Source organism: Lepidochelys kempii, chromosome 2 (genome assembly GCF_965140265.1).
Source record: "Lepidochelys kempii isolate rLepKem1 chromosome 2, rLepKem1.hap2, whole genome shotgun sequence".
NCBI classification, from domain to species: domain Eukaryota; kingdom Metazoa; phylum Chordata; order Testudines; family Cheloniidae; genus Lepidochelys; species Lepidochelys kempii.
The window spans coordinates 109,539,437-109,557,134 of record NC_133257.1 but is presented as its reverse complement, the minus strand read 5'-3'; the positions used below and the strand labels follow the sequence as shown (position 1 = coordinate 109,557,134).

The following is a 17,698-nucleotide window of genomic DNA, read 5'->3' as shown; positions in this document are numbered from 1 at the left end:
GTAATTTTTGTTGTCAGAAGGGAGTCACGGTGCAATGAAGTTTGAGAACCCTTGTTTTTAGTGGAACCATTGGAGTCCTACCATAAGATGTGATATTCCCCAAGTATTTTTGGCATCAAATTTCTTAGGCCTTCTTGCAAGCTTCATTATTTTGGTTATAATACATTTGATTAAGATATCATTGATAGACAGTTTATTGTGTTTGGTTTGGTTATTGGCCTACCAATATATGACTTGTACATACATCAGGATCCATTTGGGCACCAGCTACACATTGTCAAAGATTAACTAAGCTGTTTGTAGGGTGCTACATTTTTTTTTTGCACTATTGGAAAGTGTGACACTTCTTATGGCTCCTCACTAAGAACTTGGGCTAATTTTATGGGGAAATAGAGTAGCACCTAATTCCCCAGCTATTTGTGGCAAGAGATTTCACTATTAACAATTGCCAACAGTTACGACACAACCTGAGGTGCAATCTCCCTTTGTAACCAAAACAGGAAATAACTGTGCTGTCTTTCATACCACTGTTTAGTAACTTGGTAAATATTGACTTTTGGAATAGAGATGACTGTATAAGGTCCATTGATTCTATGTAGACTTAAGGGAGAGAGCCATGTGGAAGAGTGAAGGGTTCACAAAATCCTATGTTAAATAAACAAATAAGCTACATAATAGTCTGGAAAAAAACCCAAAAATAAATGGCCTTTGCCTAAAATCCAAAACTGAGCCAAGGGCTGAGAGCCAGGGCGTGAAAAAACTGGTACTGTGCAGGGGAACTTGCTAGCAGTCCACAGGGGCCATGGAAAGATGTATAATAGGTTTCCCATTGAAACCCCTGCCAAGGGTTTAGGAGCAAGGAAGTCAGTGAGATAACTCTGAGACTGCAACATAAGTAGTAGCTTTCATTTGATTCCCTCTAAGTTAATTACGATAAAAATGCAGTGAGGTTAAAACAGAGATAGGATGCACCAAATTCTTTGACTTTTATAATGTAAAATCCCCCTGACTTTAGTGGGTTTTCAGGAGACACAAATACTCACTGAAATTAGCCTGATATGTAATTCAGAATAAAATGCTGAAGTAACACAGATGAACACACACAGGGAACCATGAAGAAAACAAGCATTGAATGTGGTCATACGAAGTTATCAAGAAACTGGTGAAAAACATGGCTATATGTGATTATTTCCCCCCCTTTCCCAAAGTTGGGGGGGTCTTTTTGAAATAAAGCCCTGCGCCAAACGCTGCTTTGCTGGACCCAAGAATTGGGCCCTGAATGTGCATGGAAACTGAAAGACCCTCTCACTTCCCGTGGGGGTTTTTCACCTTCCTCTTCAGCATGGGCACAGGTCACTTGCTGGAGGATTCTCTGCACCTTGAAGTCTTTAAACCATGATTTGAAGACTTCAGTAACTCAGACACAGGTTAGGGGTTTTTTACAGGAGTTCGTGGGTGAGATTCTGCGGCCTGCGTTGTGCAGGAGGTCAGACTAGATGATCATAATGGTCCCTTCTGACTTTAAAATCTGTGATTCTAAATTACAGTTGGAACACACTGGCAGAACAGCATGGAAACTGATATCCTTTATAATTAAGTTCAGTTCACTTTGAAAACTGAAGATATTTTTTTAAAGGAAAGAAATAAAATGTAAACAATACTATTATTAAGGCACTGCAAATTATGTATTCTCCTAGAGTATGCCTGGTCTAAGATAACAAAGCTAGAGACAGAGGATACCTGGACATTCCAACACTAGACCCAGCAGAAGTACATTCATGAGGCTGAGTCTCTTCTCACTTACATCTATTTTACACTGATTTTGATGGAGTTACTCTTGTTTTGCATTGACATAGGTGAGTGGAGAATCAGATCCAGAGTTTAACTCACTTGATCCCAATTATTACTACTGGAAAATTACATTGACTGAAGAATCCTTTTATCTTTTGAACTTCTTTGGGGGACAGCCTGTTTTTTTCATTGTGTAGGTACAGTGCCAAGCACAGTGTGGCCTCAGTCCACAGTTGGGGTCGTAAACCACATGCAAATATTAAACCATAGTAATGATCCAACCTGTCAAATTTCCATTCCTCAGATTCATGTATTTATAACTTGCATATGGAACAAACAGTACACAGGAGAGAGAGTATATTACAAGTGCTCAGACAACACAAAAGAAATGACTTACATTAGTGTGTGATCTATATATAGTGAAAGAGAATCAGATACCAAGCTTAGACTAAAACAGATTAATTTAAAGTTCAGCCAATAAAAAGTAAGTTCTTAGAATATATTCTAAGCTAGCAAGGCTGGAATCCACACAAATTAGTTAGCCTTTAGAGAAATAGATGTGCTACAGCGAGAAGAGTTGTAGCATTTTACAGAGAAATTGCATACAGTTCCAGGAAAAAAATCATACAAAATATATCTGTCTTGACAACACATTCAGAGAGCAACTCAAGAGGGATACTGCCTCTGAATAAAAGCCTTCAGAAAACACTAAAATCAGCACTCAGAGACAGAGATGAAAAGGCTCTAAATTACTATGGTATGTCACAACCTGTCAATTTATTAGTAGATGGTTCTAAATGAGGATTAGGAGCAAAACATCAAAAACTTCGACAGTGGCATAAAAAAACTATGCTTAAAATGGAAAAAGTATTTGTAATGATGCTGGTTCTGGTGGGACCCAACTGAGAGTGCCAATTCAGGACAAATTGCTTAAAACAGGGCAGTTACAGCGCAAGGCTGGGGGTTTTATGCACACCAAACCAGCCAGACAGAGAGGACTCTGGTTTTTATCCCACTGCCTAACCACAAGTCACACAAGCAATTCCCTTAGACACTCCAGTTTCCCAGTATCATCACCAGTGCCGCTCGTTATGGGGACAAATGGTTATGAAAACCAATACTCCAGTAAAAGAAACAAGGTTTGATCCCAAAGGACCAAGCCCCAGACCCAGGTGAATATACAAATCAGAACTTACCCACAAATCATGCTGTTGCCAATCCTTTAGAATCTAAAATCTAGAGGTTTATTCATAAAAGGAAAAAGATATAGATGAGAGCTAGAATTGGTTAAATGGAATCAATTACATACAGTAATGGCAAAGTTCTTGGTTCAGGCTTGTAGCAGTGATGGAATAAACTGCAGGTTCAAATCAAGTCTCTGGAGTACATCCACAGCTGGGAATGGGTCATCATTCCTTTGTTTAGAGCTTCCGTTTGTAGCAAAGTCCCTCCAGAGGTATGAAGCAGGATTGAAGACAAGATGGAGGAGCTGCAGCAGCTTTTTATATTCTCTTGCCATGTGGTCTCTCTTTCTTTGTCCCAAGGACAAGCTGTCCATCACATGATAACACCCATTGTTTCATGTTCTCTATGTATATAAATCTCCCCACTCTATTTTCCACTGAATGCATCGATGAAGTGAGCTGTAGCTCACGAAAGCTTATGCTCAAATAAATTGGTTAGTCTCTAAGGTGCCACAAGTACTCCTTTTCTTTTTGTGAATACAGACTAACACGGCTGCTACTCTGAAATCTGAAAATGGTTGATTCAAAGTGAGGGATACCAAAGATCTGAATTAGTGTGAAGGCTTCAGACATATTGCTGCTTCATGGTAAGTCACCAACCAATAATATGGCTGATTTCGAGGTGAAGCGTGTAAGAGCTGCTATATTACATCTAAGTCCTCCTCTACTGCCAAGCTCTGCCAGCTGTAGGGCTACTTGGTGCTGGTAGAGCAGGGAAGATTCCAGCCTGATAGGTTAACTCTATACATTCAATAATAAGCTATTCAGAACTAAGGCTAGTCCTCTGACTCGGGAGGGGGGACCTGTGCAAAGATGTGAGGAAGTCTTACACTAACCGCCATAAATAGAATAGTACATTTGTGCAGAGAACGTTTCGCAGTTAGGGATAGGTGAGTGTTGGAGTTTGTATTTCAGTACACAGCCCCCGTCACAGACCAGACACCACTGAGCAAAGTGGGTACAAAGACAGAACACAAAGTTGGTCCCATCCCTAAAGCTCTAACGGAGGTGAGGGGAAAGAGGTTGAGGAAACAATGAGGTAATTTTGGTCAGCATAATAAGCAGCAGTCACAGCACAGCAGCGTCCTAATCGTTGTTAAGGTTTTTGTAGGCATCACAGCAAAGGTTATGGTGTTTTATCAGAGGAGTTCTGTCATCTGTGCTCTCCATTCCTCACAGATTTAATAATTTTATTAAGATGATGTTAAAATAAAAAGAAAATGGTACAGAGTTTAAGCATAGAAGTTTCTGGTTATCAGGGAATAAGGTACAGATTATCAAGGGGTGCAAAGTTTGGTTTAGGAACAGATGGCTTACGGAATACATAATCTGCAATCTCCCCAATTGGGGGTAAAAGTTAAGTACAGACAATGAGATATGGGGGTATGTTATTCATATAATGGCTATGTTCAGGTGTGGAGTATAATTAGTGGGTAGTAACATACAGTGATAGCCCTTACAAGTAAGATCCCTCTGTAACTGCCATATATCCTTGTACTTTCCTATACTTACCATAGGAAATATCTTGAATCTTTCCAATACCATAGTTATCTCAGGCAAGTGGCAAGTTTCTAAGGGCTACCACAATAAGTGTATGCAGTGATGAGCTGCCAAAATCTTAACAACGGGTTCCCTTCTCACCCCACGAGGGGGTCGTTGCCCACCCCCGCCCCCTGGGACTCCTGCCCCATCCAACCCCCCCCGCGTTCCTTGATGTGCCCCCCCCAGGACCTCTGCCCCACCCAGCCCCCTCCCCTGTCTCCTGACTACCCTCAGAACCGGGCAGGAGGGTCTCATGGGCCACCATAGTGGGTGCCCACCCCACCCCTAAGAGCCAGAGGCACCTGCTGGGGGGCAAGGTTGGGAGTCCCGGCGGTGCTTACCTGGGGCAGCTCCCAGGAAGCATCCAGCAGGTCCCTCTGGCTCCTAGGGGTGGGAGAGTGTAGCTGGCGGGGGTGGGGGAGCAGCCGCTCCCCCATTGATCACATCAAAAGTAGTGCCTTAGGTGCCGACCCCCTGAGTGCTCCAGGGCTGGAGCACCCACGGGGAAAATTGGTGGGTGCAGAGCCCCCATCGGCAGCTTCCCGCCCAACCCCACCTCACCTCACCTCCGCTCCGCCTCCTCCCCTGAACGTGCCGCCCGCTCTGCTTCTCCACCCCCCTTCCCACCGGCTTCCCGCGAATCAGCTGTTTGGCGGAAAGCCGGGGAGGACTGAGAAGCAGGCCGTGGCTTCCCGCACAGGCCGAGGGTGGCGGAGGTGAGCTGGGGCAGGGAGCGGTTCCCCTGTGCACCCCCCCCCCCCCCGGGATACCTGCTGCGGCGCAGGCGGCCCTCCTCGCCCCCCCCCCCGGCCCCCTGGGTATGAGCAGGAAGCCGCGGCTTGCTTCTCAGCCTGCCCTGGCTTCCTGCGCGAACAGCTGATTCGCGGGAAGCCGGGGGTGGGGTGGAGAAGCAGAGCGGGGCGGCGCGTTCAGGGAGGAGGAAGAGGCGGAGCGGAGGTGAGGTGAGGTGAGCTGGGGGTGGGGCGGGGAGCTGCTGGTGGGTGCTGTGCACCCACCAAATTTTCCCCTTGGGTGTTCCAGGGCTGGAGCACCCATGGAGTCGGCACCTAAGGCGTCACTTTTGGCCAGTTAAATTTAGAAGCCCTTTTAGTACCGGTTGTCCCTCGTGGAACAATCGGTTCTAAAAGGGCTTCTAAATTTAACAACCGGTTCTAGCGAACTGGTGTGAACCAGCTCCAACTCACCACTGGGTGTATGCTGCGAGGTCGTACCAGGAGTTGCTCTACTGCCGTGTTTCTTCTAGTTGCTGTACTGAAATATTTCAATCAAAATACTTTCTCAGTGGCAAATGGCATTTTCCCCTAAATGAACATTTTTTTCAGAAAATTACCTTTTTGTTCAAAATGCTTAGGTTTTTTTCCCAACCACAAAAAATATTCAGTTTAGTTTAGGGATTTGGTTCCCCATTTTTCTTTCTCCCCTTTCCTGGCCACTGGAAAAGGGGTGGGGGGAGGGAAGGAGAGAGAGGTTCGGAAAGTGAAAATAAGAACAAAATTCAAGAAGTGAATCTTTTTGTGGAAATTTAAAAAAAATTTTCCCTGGAGCTTTCTGTGAAAAACAATTAACATATTTCAAACAGTTCTAGTGCTAAGTGCGGTAGTTGCTACACTGCCAAGTGGTGGTGTTGCATTAAAAAGCAGCTTAATAGAAATGGCCAGCTAATGCAAAGTCTGTGCATTTAAATAACATACAAATTGATCCATAAGACATGAAAGACACATTACTAATTGCTATAACCTACTAAAAATCAAATTACGCCTTTGAAAGAATGTGTAGTGCTGTGTGAAAAGGTGCAATTCCATACAACCATTCAAAGCTATCTAGATTACAAGACATGGAGTAAATTGAGGGGGATCAGAGCTAACTTGGGCTGAATCAAGCACTGTGTTAACATTCCTTGTGATCCTGTCTGGATGGTCTATGTAAAGGGCTGCTAACCTTTCCAGTTCTTGAAGAAAGTTTGCCTTCTCTCTCAAAGGCTAAACTGAACATATACTGTTCACTGTATGTTAATTAAGAAATAATGATCTCGGCAAAGGACATTTCTTGGGGCTTAATGACTGGCTGGGTGAGCTTATGGCCTGAGACTTTTAATTAAAAATGCAGGTTTCCTCTGTTCCGTAATGGGGAACTTATATCTGCATTAGGTTCCTGTTGAATGCAGTGGTTTGTATGGCATGAAACCCACAAGTACTTGCAGGTTCCCCCTCACATTGTAAGGGGTATCGATGCATATTGGAAACATAGGTTTCAGAGTAGCAGTCGTGTTAGTCTGTATCCACAGAAAGAAAAGGAGTACTTGTGGCACCTTAGAGACTAACAAATTGATCTGAGCATAAGCTACAGCTCATTAATATTTCATCCATGTGAAAATCTTACCCCACAGATGCAGCCATGGAGCCTATGTGCTGTCTGCCATGTTGGGGCCTTTGGACAACTTCAGCCAGCACCTCAGAAATTTAAAAGATGTTTTCTAAGTTTCCTGTGTGTGGATTCACACATTAGGAAGGAGGAACATTCTCCCTCTCTTTCCCAATCCCTTCAGGATACACCTTACCTCTGACCCTCCACTGAATGGAGACAAAAAAAAATATGAAGATGACTGAATGTAGGTATGTGAACTAGAGATATGAATTCATGATATGATGTAAATCCATCTATTATCTGAGAAGCACTCAGATACCGTGGTGATGTGACTGGTATACACACCTAGATACCTGAGATAGAGATAAGGGTTCTAAGGGCTACATTTCTTTAAGAACAGAACAATTTCTGTTATATACATTTACACTTGAGGATTAAGTATAAGTTAAGGGTCAAATCCTGCCCTGAGTGACACAATGATTGAGAGTGGAGATTCAGCCCACGTCTACACTATGGGTGCTACAGCGGCACAGCTGCAGTGCCCTAGCACCATAGTGTAGATGCCTACCATAGTGATGGAAGAGATTTCCCCATCCCTGTAGTAACTCTACCCCTGGAGCTTCTGTTAATGTAGCTGCAGCTACACTGGGGGTTGAAGTCAGCATAGCTGTGGGGCTCAGGGGTTTGGATTTTTCACACCCTTGAGTGCTGTAGCAATATCACCCTAAATGTAGACCAGACCTCATCTTGGTGCATCCTTTGTAACTGGGCTGCAGCCATCCAGGATGAATTTCCACGAGGATAGCCATGGAAAACTTTAGTGCTCCCCAGAGCAGTAGCAATGTCGCTCCTCTGGACCCTGATCTAACTGCCTTTGACCCCAATGAGCTAGTTAGTTCCAGGGGAAGTGGGGGGAACATCACGTAATCTGCACATGGTGCCTCTTTGGGTCATGGCTGCTGGGTTGGTGCATTAGCACTGTGTTATGAAGGGATGCTGCCCTGCTGCTGTGGCTCAGGTGTACTATATCCTCCCTTTTGTACACTAGGAAAGCAAAAGCAGGATAGAGCATTACGTTAAAGCAGAGAAATTAAATGCTGCCTAATACATTTTACTCCTGCAGGCTTCACAACTTTTAACATCGCAGTTTTGTGTTCATTTGTTATGAAACAGTAACAGAATTTCTGCCCCCTTGCAGTACTAATATAAAGTAATGGTGGTCTGACTGGGAGCTAAAAGGCTATAGTCACCATTGAGGATACTAATTCTTCATGCACTAACATCCCTAAAAACAACTTTTAGAAAATATACTGTGATAATGGGGGATTATATAAAACCTTGTTGAAGGTAGTAGGCAAAACAGCCACCCTTCATACAGGGTAAATGTAAGAAGCAATTAAGTTCATTTATGGAATGAGATACCTGAAACAATAGGAGGTACCATCCAAAATATAGGACACATGCAATGCCAGTCAGTAATCTAAGTTATGCGGGCAGTGGGGGTTTCACTGGGGACTGAATGCTGATGTAGGAGGTTGAGGATTGAGAATTGTTTGGGGTGGTGTGTGTGTGTGTGTGTGAGAGAGAGAGAGAGAGCAGAAATACCACAGAAGCAGACAGATTAAGGCAGCAGGCAAGCACTATGGACAGCCAGAGAGGCACCTGTAGCACAATCCTGAGAAAAAGCTGAGAGAAGGCTTTTGGGTAGTGGCTGGAAAGAGGCTTAGAATGGTTAGAAATCAACTCCTGCTGTTTGAATCCTACTGTGTTCAGGGAAACAGGACTTTGTGTACCTTCTTTGTAAATAAACAGGATTGCACCAAAAAAAAATACCCACCTACATCATCAATTTCTCCTCTAATAGAAACAACCTGCAAGACCCTGAATACTGGCTAACTGCTCTGGTCAAAAGGGGGTAAGAATAAATATAAATACAGAGGAAACTTTCTCCTTATAGCCCATTTTTCTTTTCTTCTCTCTAGAAGGAGTTCTTAATCATGCTGTTTGTGACATCATAATTATTATTGCCATAGCAACTGATAAACACAGAGAAGGAAATGTGTAACTTTTTTTTGACAGTCCAAATGTCTCTCTAACTAGTAATTTAGCAAACTAGTTGCACAGTAAATGGGTTTATCTTTACACATAATGCTCTTTTCCATTTTAACTGAGCATAAAATTATATCTTTAAAGGATCTGCAAGCAGGGAAGGCTTGATGCCTCTTGAGCAGTTCAGTGTGACATATGGTCTTTCTAAGCAACAGTTTTATCTATTGCATACAGTAGCTGCAAATTTGAGCTAATGTTCCTGTGAAAACAAGTAGGGATTTATGCCCAAAATTTGAAGAGGAAAAAAATATATCTTTGCTCTGTGGTATGTAGAAAACAGAACATTGTCTTATTCTGGATATAATATACACACACATATATTTATATCCATGCACACTGACACAAGCTCTTAGTAAAATCCTGCCCTATCTTCAACACATGCACTGAGTGGGGTAGAAGAGGGCTCAGTGAGTCTATTGCCATGAGTTGTGTTGTTATGGATTGAGTTAAAATCTCATTCAAACAAATGTGAACATAAGAATGGCCATACTGAGTCAGACCAAAGGACCATCTAGCCCAGTATCCTGTGTTCCGACAATGGCCAAAGCCACGTGGTCCAGAGGGAGTGAACAGAGCAGGTAATCATCAAGCGATTCATCCCCCTGTCGCCCATTTCCAGCTTCTGGCAAACAGAGGCTAGGAACACCATCCCTGCCCATCTTGGCTAATAGCCATTGATGGACCTATCCTCCATGAATTTATCTAGTTCTTTTTTGAACCCTTCTATAGTCTTAGCCTTCCCAACATCCTCTGGCAAAGAGTTCCACAGGTTGACTGTGCATTGTGTGAAGAAATACTTCCTTTTGTTTGTTTAAAACCTGCTCCCTATTAATTTCATTTGGTGACCCCTAGTTCTTGCGTTATGAGGAGTAAATAACACTTCCTTATTTACTTTCTTCACACCAGTCATGATTTTATAGACCTCTATCGTATTCCCCTTCAGTCATCTCTTTTCCAAGCTGAAAAGTCCCAATTTTATTAATCTCACCTCATATAGCAGCCACTCCATACCCCTAATAATTTTTGTTGCCCTTTTCTGAACCTTTTCCAATTCCAATATATTTTTATTGAAATGAGGCAACCATATCTCTATGCAGTATTCAAGATGTGGATGTACCATGGATTTATATAGAGGCATTATGATATTTTCTGTCTTATTATCTATCCCTTTCCTAATGATTCCCAACTTTCTGTTAGCTTTTTTGACTGCCTGTAATGGGGTGGACTAGGCCCAAAGGCACCCTGCTGGGGGCCTCAGGGGCCTGCCATGCCCATCCCAAGAAAAGAGCAGTGGAGAGATCCTCCAAGTGGGCTAGAGTGGCTGTAGGAGAAGCAGTCAATCAGAGATGCTTCAGGTAGTAGCCAGTGAGGGCCCAGCAGGCTCACATAAAAGGAACTGCAGGGCCAGAGTAAGGGCAATCTGTTTGCAGGACCCGGGGAGGAAGAGGTACTCCTAGCTATCTGCAGGAGCTGAAAGGGCCTGGCTAGATCAGTCTCCTAGCAGGGAGTGGGGGATCAAAAGGCTGTCTTAACTCCTGGCTGGCTGCAAGGGCTAAGACAGGTAGTTGCTGGCAGGGACCATGGAAGTGAGAAAATAGCTTCTGGCTGGCTTCCAGGACTCACTGAAGACATGAAAAGGGGTTGATCTAGTTTGACCCAGCTAGAAAGTTGGGGTCAGAGGACTAACGGGCAGGCAATGAGCCCCCAGGAAGGAAGCCTTGGGGGGGGGGTGCTGCTCCACACCAGAGCGGGAGTTTTCACACATAAGCTGGCCAATTAGGGTACTGAGATAGGCCTTGTTGGTCAGACTTGAAGACCAGAGCCTGGGAAGGGCTACAGGGACAGTCTAGGCGGTTCACCCTGAGGACTGAGTCACTGAAGACCCGGTGAGAGATCCATAGACCAGAGGGGGGTGCTAATGAGAGGTGGGTGCTGCCCCACTGAAAAAAACAGAAAGGATGCAGACACACCCAATCAGAAGGGACACTTGCAAGAGGTAGGTGCTGACCCTGTATTGCACACTGAGCAGGTGTTTTCAGAGAACTATCCACAATGACTCCAAAATCTTTCTTGAGTAGTAACAGCTAATTTAGACCCCATCATTTTATATGTCTAGTTGGGATTGTTTTCCATTGTGCAAACATGGCCTTCATTTAAGATAGTTGTAAGACAGTTAAGGGGCTGCACCTAAAACAAGGCCTCCCTGGAAACTAGCACCATGTTGCAGGCAGGGAGTTTCCACTGAGTATTGTGCCCAGGCACACGTGTGTGAGAGAGAGACTGCACAAACTGACAATAGATGAGTACTGAGATAGGCAGAGGCAAAAAGCAAGAAAGCCAAGCAGTAGCCTGTGAGCACAGTGTGATCCTGAGGAAAGCTACAGGGAGCACTTCTGGGTCTGTTGGCGAAAGAGGCTTGGGGCTGTAAGCCAAAAAACTGCTCCTTTTGTTCTTGGTTTCTCCTGCATTTGGAGAAGCAGAACTTTGTATAGTTGTTGTTATAATGAAACAAGATTTCTGTGACTGGTTCCCCCCAGGGTGCCATCTGGAACTAGGGTACCACTGAGCCCTCTGACCCACCAGCCCGGGTTCCCTCTCACACTGTATTGCTGTGACAAGCTGCAAAACCCTCCAGCCTGCATTTTCACCAGCATTCCCACAGGAAGAGTTGCAGTTACATTTAGGATCTCTAACCACCACCTTCCCAGCCTAGGATCCCAGAGCAGTGCCATCCTGCCCTGGTCAAATCTGGCCAGTATATGGGTTTAATAGTTGGTATGTGAAGAGAACAATGCACACTTGTGGTAACCAAGCAGAGATTTTCCCCAAACACCTTAGTCAAACACACACTGGTTTGGATTAAAACAAAATAAATTTAACTACAAAAGGACAGATTTTAAGTGATAGCAAACAGATCAAAGCAGATTACCTAGCAAATAAACAAAAACGCATCCTAAGCTTAATATGTTAGATAGGGTGAGAATCTGCTATTCATATCCAATCTAAGTGATGGTACAGGCAGACTTGTAGATTGTTAAGGCACAAACTACATTTGCTTTGCAGCTTGGAATCCCCAGGTGTTTCATAGAAATCCCTTTACCCAGGGTCTGGCACTTCCCCAGTTCAGTCTTTGTTTCTCAGGTGTGTTCAAGAGTCATCTTGTGTGGGACGTGAAGACCCACAGATGTCTCTCCCTGCCTTATATAGGTTTAGCATATGGTGGGAACCTTTTGGTTTCAAAACTTGGTTCCCAGACTGGTTTGTGGAAAAATACTGACATCCCAAGATGGAGTCCAACATTATGTGGTCTGATCGTATGTCCTTGTAGAGTCAGAGCAGCCATTACTCACAGGTTGTCTGTAGCATTCACGGGAAGGCTCACCAGGTGGGAGATAGGCCTTAGGAGAAGCTTATCGTTTTCCCTAATGGCCCATTACCCTGAATAGGCCCTTCCCATCCAGCTATCTAGATTGAAAGAATCTTGTCTACTGGTCGTTACCCAGGTGTCACTACATTTGAAATACAGATACACAGTCAATATTCATAACTTCAGATACAAAAATGCTACATGAATACAAATAGGATAATCATATTCAACAAATCATAACTTTTTCAGTGACCCCTTCCATGACTTATCTTGTACAAAATGCTCATAATTGTCACAATCATATCATAATATTACTGTGAAGAATATGGGGCGCAGTGTCACAACTGCATCAACAAAAACACTGGACTCCCTCAATTTCTGCTTCCAAGTGGACCATCTCCAAAGCCCTGTGATTTGGCTAGCTGCTCAGGTTGAAAAGGGGCAACACTATTAATTCTCTAGCACACCTGTGCAGCTGTGAGGCAGACTTAGCACTCCCTAGAGCATTGTGGTGAAGGGGGTGGCTAATTGGACCTGACAGTGCTTCATAGCCCAGAAGGGATGTGGTCCACAGCCTCTCAGGGGTGACCAGGCCTCCAGCCATTACTACATACACGATGTCATTGGCTGTAGGCATTGGGGAGAGCGCACACTGCTTGTTTTCAGAGGAGCAGTAAAGGGCTCTGCAGAGTGTAATTCTTCCAGACTCCTGAGCCATCCTGCCCTGTGCAGGGAAGACAGTTCAGGGCCCCTGTATTTAGAAATTGCTCTTCTACATCATCATAAGAGCAGGATTTTGCCCTCTATACAAACACTGTAGAATACTCTGGTCACATATTTGCCTAAAGCTATTTTCAAGCCACCCAACCATCTCAGTTAGGGAGCAATACTACTTGCCTGGTGCTAGAAATAGTCTCTGTAAATTAGCTGTTGTTGGCTTTTCAAACCCACAAAGAAAGCAAAAATTACTCTATTGCAAATATTTCCAGTTCTACAGTACTTTGTCATATAGATACATGCACAGAGCAATATAAACAAACACATGAATATGTGTGTACACATACACACCATAACTACATACTAAATTATAGGCAGGATGGACTTTAAATTTAATTTTCTCTTTTGAAAAACAGAAAAGGAGGAGAAAATTAATTAGAAGGAAAAGAGAATAAAGGAAACAATCTATGGGTCAGAACTTAAGCTGGAGTGAGTTGTGACAGCTCCATTGAACAAATTTTTTTAAAAAAACTTCCCTTCCCTTCAATGGAGCTATGACATATACACCAGCTATGTGATGAGATGGAACTCTGTATTTGTGTTGTGTGCACTCCAAGGGTGGGATTCTACAAGCCCTGTGTGCAAAGAGGGTGAATTCCATGCTAGTTTGACGGCTTTAACAGCCCTTGTGCTATCAGTTTCACCAAGACTCTCAGTGAAGGCAAGGAGACTTTCTGGGTAATTGATTGAGATCTGTGCCTGGAGGACTTCACCTTCAGTTCTCAGGGATTTCTTTTAAAGTAGTTTCAACTCCTTTCCAGTTAATTACACAAGAAAAAATATACTTCTCCAATTTAAAGACAATTGAGAATTCTTTGTACAAAAATAATGCCTAAAGGTCTTCACTTTAAACTTTCAGTATTTGCATGATGGTGCATGTTACTAAGGAAGAATCATCTAGTACATCTAGTTAAGTTATAAGTAGGACTGTCAAGCGATTAAAAATTAATCATGATTAATCGTGCACTTATTGCACTGTTAATAATAGAATATCATTTATTTAAATATTTTTGGATGTTTTCTACATTTTCAAATATATTGGTTTCAGTTACAACACAATACAAAGTGTACAGTGCTCACTTTATATTTATTTTTGATTACAAGTATTTGCACTGTAAAAAAACAAAAAGAAATAATATTTTTCAATTCACCTAATACAAGTACTGTAGTGCAATCTCTTTATCATGAAAGTTGAACTTACAAATGTAGAATTATGTACAAAAAAACTGCATTAATAATAAAACTATGTAAAATTTTAGAGCCTGCAAGTCCACTCAGTCCTACTGCTTGTTCAGCCAATCTCTCAGACAAGCACATTTTTTTACATTTGCAGGAGATAATGCTGTTCGTTTCTTGTTTACAATATCACTGGAAGTGAGAACAGGCATTCTCATGGCACTGTTGAAGCTGGCGTCCCAAGATATTTACATGCCAGATGCGCTAAAATTCGTATGTCCCTTCATGCTTTGATCACCATTCCAGGGGACATGCATCCATGCTGATGATGGGTTCTGCTCGATAACAATCCAAAGCAATGCGGACTGACACAAGTTCATTTCATTATCTGAGTCAGGTGCTACCAGCAGAAGGTTGATTTTCTTTTTTGGTGGTTCAGGTTCTGTAGTTTCTGCATCGGAGTGTTGTTCTTTTAAGATTTCTGAAAGCATGCTCCACACCTCATCGCTCTCAGATTTTGGAAGGCACTTCAGATTCTTAAACCTTAGGTTGAGTGCTGTAGCTATCTTTAGAAATCTCATATTGCGTTTTGCTTCTTTGCGTTTTGTCAGATCTGCAGTGAAAGTGTTCTTAAAATGAACAACATGTGCTGGGTCGTCATCATCCAAGACTGCTATAACATGAAATATATGGCAGAATGTGGGTAAAAAACAGAGCAGGAGACATACAATTCTCCCCAAAGAGTTCAGTCACAAATTTAATTAACACATTATTTTCTTAATGAGCATTATCAGCATGGAAGTGTCCTCTGGAATGGTGGCAGAAGCATGAAGGGGCATACAAATGTTTAGCATATCTGGTATGTAAATACCTTGCAATGCTGGCTACAAAAGTGCCATACAAATGCCTGTTCTCACTTTCTGGTGACATTGTAAATAAGAAGAGGACAGCATTATCTCCTGTAAATGTGAAGAAACTTGTTTGTCTTAGTGATTGGCTGAACAAGAAGTAGGACTGAGTGGACTTGTAGGCTCTGAAGTTTTACATTGTTTTGTTTTTGAGTGCAGTTATGTAACAAAAATTTTCATTTGTAAATTGCACTTTCACAACAAAGATTTGCACTACAGTACTTGTATGAGATGAATTGAAAAATACAATTCCTTTGTTTATCATTTTTACAGTGCAAATATTTATAATAAGAAATAATATACTCTTTGATTTCAATTACAGTACAGAATACAATATATATGAAAATGTAAAAAAAAATCCAAAATGTCATAATTTTTCAATTTGTATTCTATTGTTTAAAAGTGCAATTAAAACTGATTAATCATGATTAATTTTTTTAATCACGATTAATTTTTTTGAATTAATTGCATGAGTTAACTGTGATTAATTGACAGCCCTAGTTATAAGTGAATGCAGAGGAGAGAGCAGGCTCTGCATGCCCAGTACTTCAGCCTCTGCACATGTGTGTGTGGAGTGAACGGGGGAGGAAGGAATGGATGGAACCATGGACTCTGCTCCACTTCTCAATAGCTGAGTAGATGTGTGTACATGCATGTGTGAGAGCGAGAGGGGAGGGTAGTAAAGTAATCAGCTTCTGCCAGCAGCAACTTACTGCCCCTGAAGAACTGGAAATGAATTATACAGTTCCTTCTCTGGGTTTTTCCTGGGGCAATATAACTACACATGGTCATTGACAAGGGAATAGGCAGTCATGCCTAGTGGTAGGAGCAGGAGGCAAGCTAAGGGAACCAAGAATCCACCTAAAGGTCAGAGCCAGAACCAAGAAGTCAGGCCAAGTAGGGAAGCTAGACTGGAGCAGAACAGGAAAAAGACTGGAGCAATGGTGGGGAAAGGATGGGTACACAAGTGATCACAAATGCATGCAGAAGCATTAAGCAGTCTGTGACCTGCTGCTGAGCATAAAAGCAAGCCTGCTGGCTTCCTTCAGTCAGTCAGTCAGGCTGGCCAATCAGGTGGTTCTACTGCAACCCAGCTGAGCTTGTTACTCTGCCTGGAGGCTGACTAGTCCTCAGACCCAGGAGCTTATTGCTGACCTGCCCCATTTCTTACCCTGGATAGAAGTAAAGGGCTAGTCCAGCCCTTCAGTATCCCATGCACGGAGAACATTGTAATATACATACAGCATATGGTAAACTCTGCAGCAGAGAAAATAGAGCTTCTTGCTGCCTCATCAGAAAGAAATAACAAATGCAGCTTTCAAAATAGCTCCTTTCCACTGAAGGGCAATTGCCTTCTCTCATTGTACGATATGTAGTGTAGATTTGCATTGTTACTGAGCGCTCTGTGAAGCTGATGAAGTAAGGAGCAGGAGAAAGTAATAATGTGTACCAGGTGAGCGTGTGATAAAGTTGTAACTTCAGCTCATGTGTTAAGGAAATGCTGTTAAGCTGATACATTTTAGGGGAAAGCGCTGGTTGCATAGGACAGCCTTAGAGTGAAAATATCATTCAGAATATCCATGTGTGACCCTAGGAGCCCCCACAATGCCTACTGGCAAGGGGTTCCTGTCATGTAACAGCCTGACAAACTCACTATACCTAACACGTTGCTGTCATGGCATTTATCTATTTTGTCATGTAAGTATCAAATGAAAACTTGTAATACACTGATCATTAATATCATTGTGAAATAATGTATTAACACTGTAGGAGGAATTATGGATGCTCGCTGACATTATGCTTTAAACTCTGTAACCAAGCAAAGGGGAAAACAGGTTTTCCCCCCAGCCAGGAGGGAATGTAGTTATTTCCCTGTCTCTAACGTTAATTGAGCAGGGTTAGCCAAAGATAATGGAGATTATATTTGCATATTGAGGTATCAGGAAAAAGCAAATGAACAGAACAACAACACAGACAGTATGCTGTCAACACCTCCAAAGAACAGGCAGCGGGGGAGAGGAACTTTGTTTGGAGGTATGCTTCCAAGGATACATTTTGAAGGTGTACTGGACTATAAGAAAAGGGGGAAAAGTTACGATATTTATCCCTTTACTGAGGAAACCCTTTGTAGGGCATAGGGTAATTATGAAAATCTGGATTTTGATATGCCTGAATACCAGTAAGATCTATAGAAAAGTTTTAGGTGAGAGACTGTTTTTCTTAAGGTTAGCTTGCTAGAGTTAAATTCTAGTCTTGTAAAAGTATGTTTGTTTGTAACCATATCTGGTTCCATAATCTTTGCTTGGTATTACTTAAATCTCTGTTCTTTATTAATAAACTTATTCTTGGTTTTATTATATTTATTATCTTCTCAGTGTTATAACACTAAAGAGTGAATC

General features: G+C 42.5%; 1 long non-coding RNA gene across 10 annotated transcripts in view; it reads left to right on the top strand.

The window, feature by feature from the left end:
* Positions 1 to 17,698, top strand: part of LOC140906942 (uncharacterized) — a 201,275-nt gene that overhangs the window by 126,747 nt on the left and 56,830 nt on the right. The window contains exons 1-3 of one of the 10 annotated variants that reach the window (XR_012157308.1): positions 1,734 to 1,856; positions 3,519 to 3,622; positions 6,985 to 7,210. The exons of 8 other annotated variants lie outside the window; for them this stretch is intronic. This is a non-coding gene — a long non-coding RNA (uncharacterized lncRNA). Of the gene's footprint in view, positions 1 to 1,733; positions 1,857 to 3,518; positions 3,623 to 6,984; positions 7,211 to 17,698 lie in introns of those variants that run through there. One more of the 10 variants, XR_012157302.1, reaches the window with a different exon arrangement.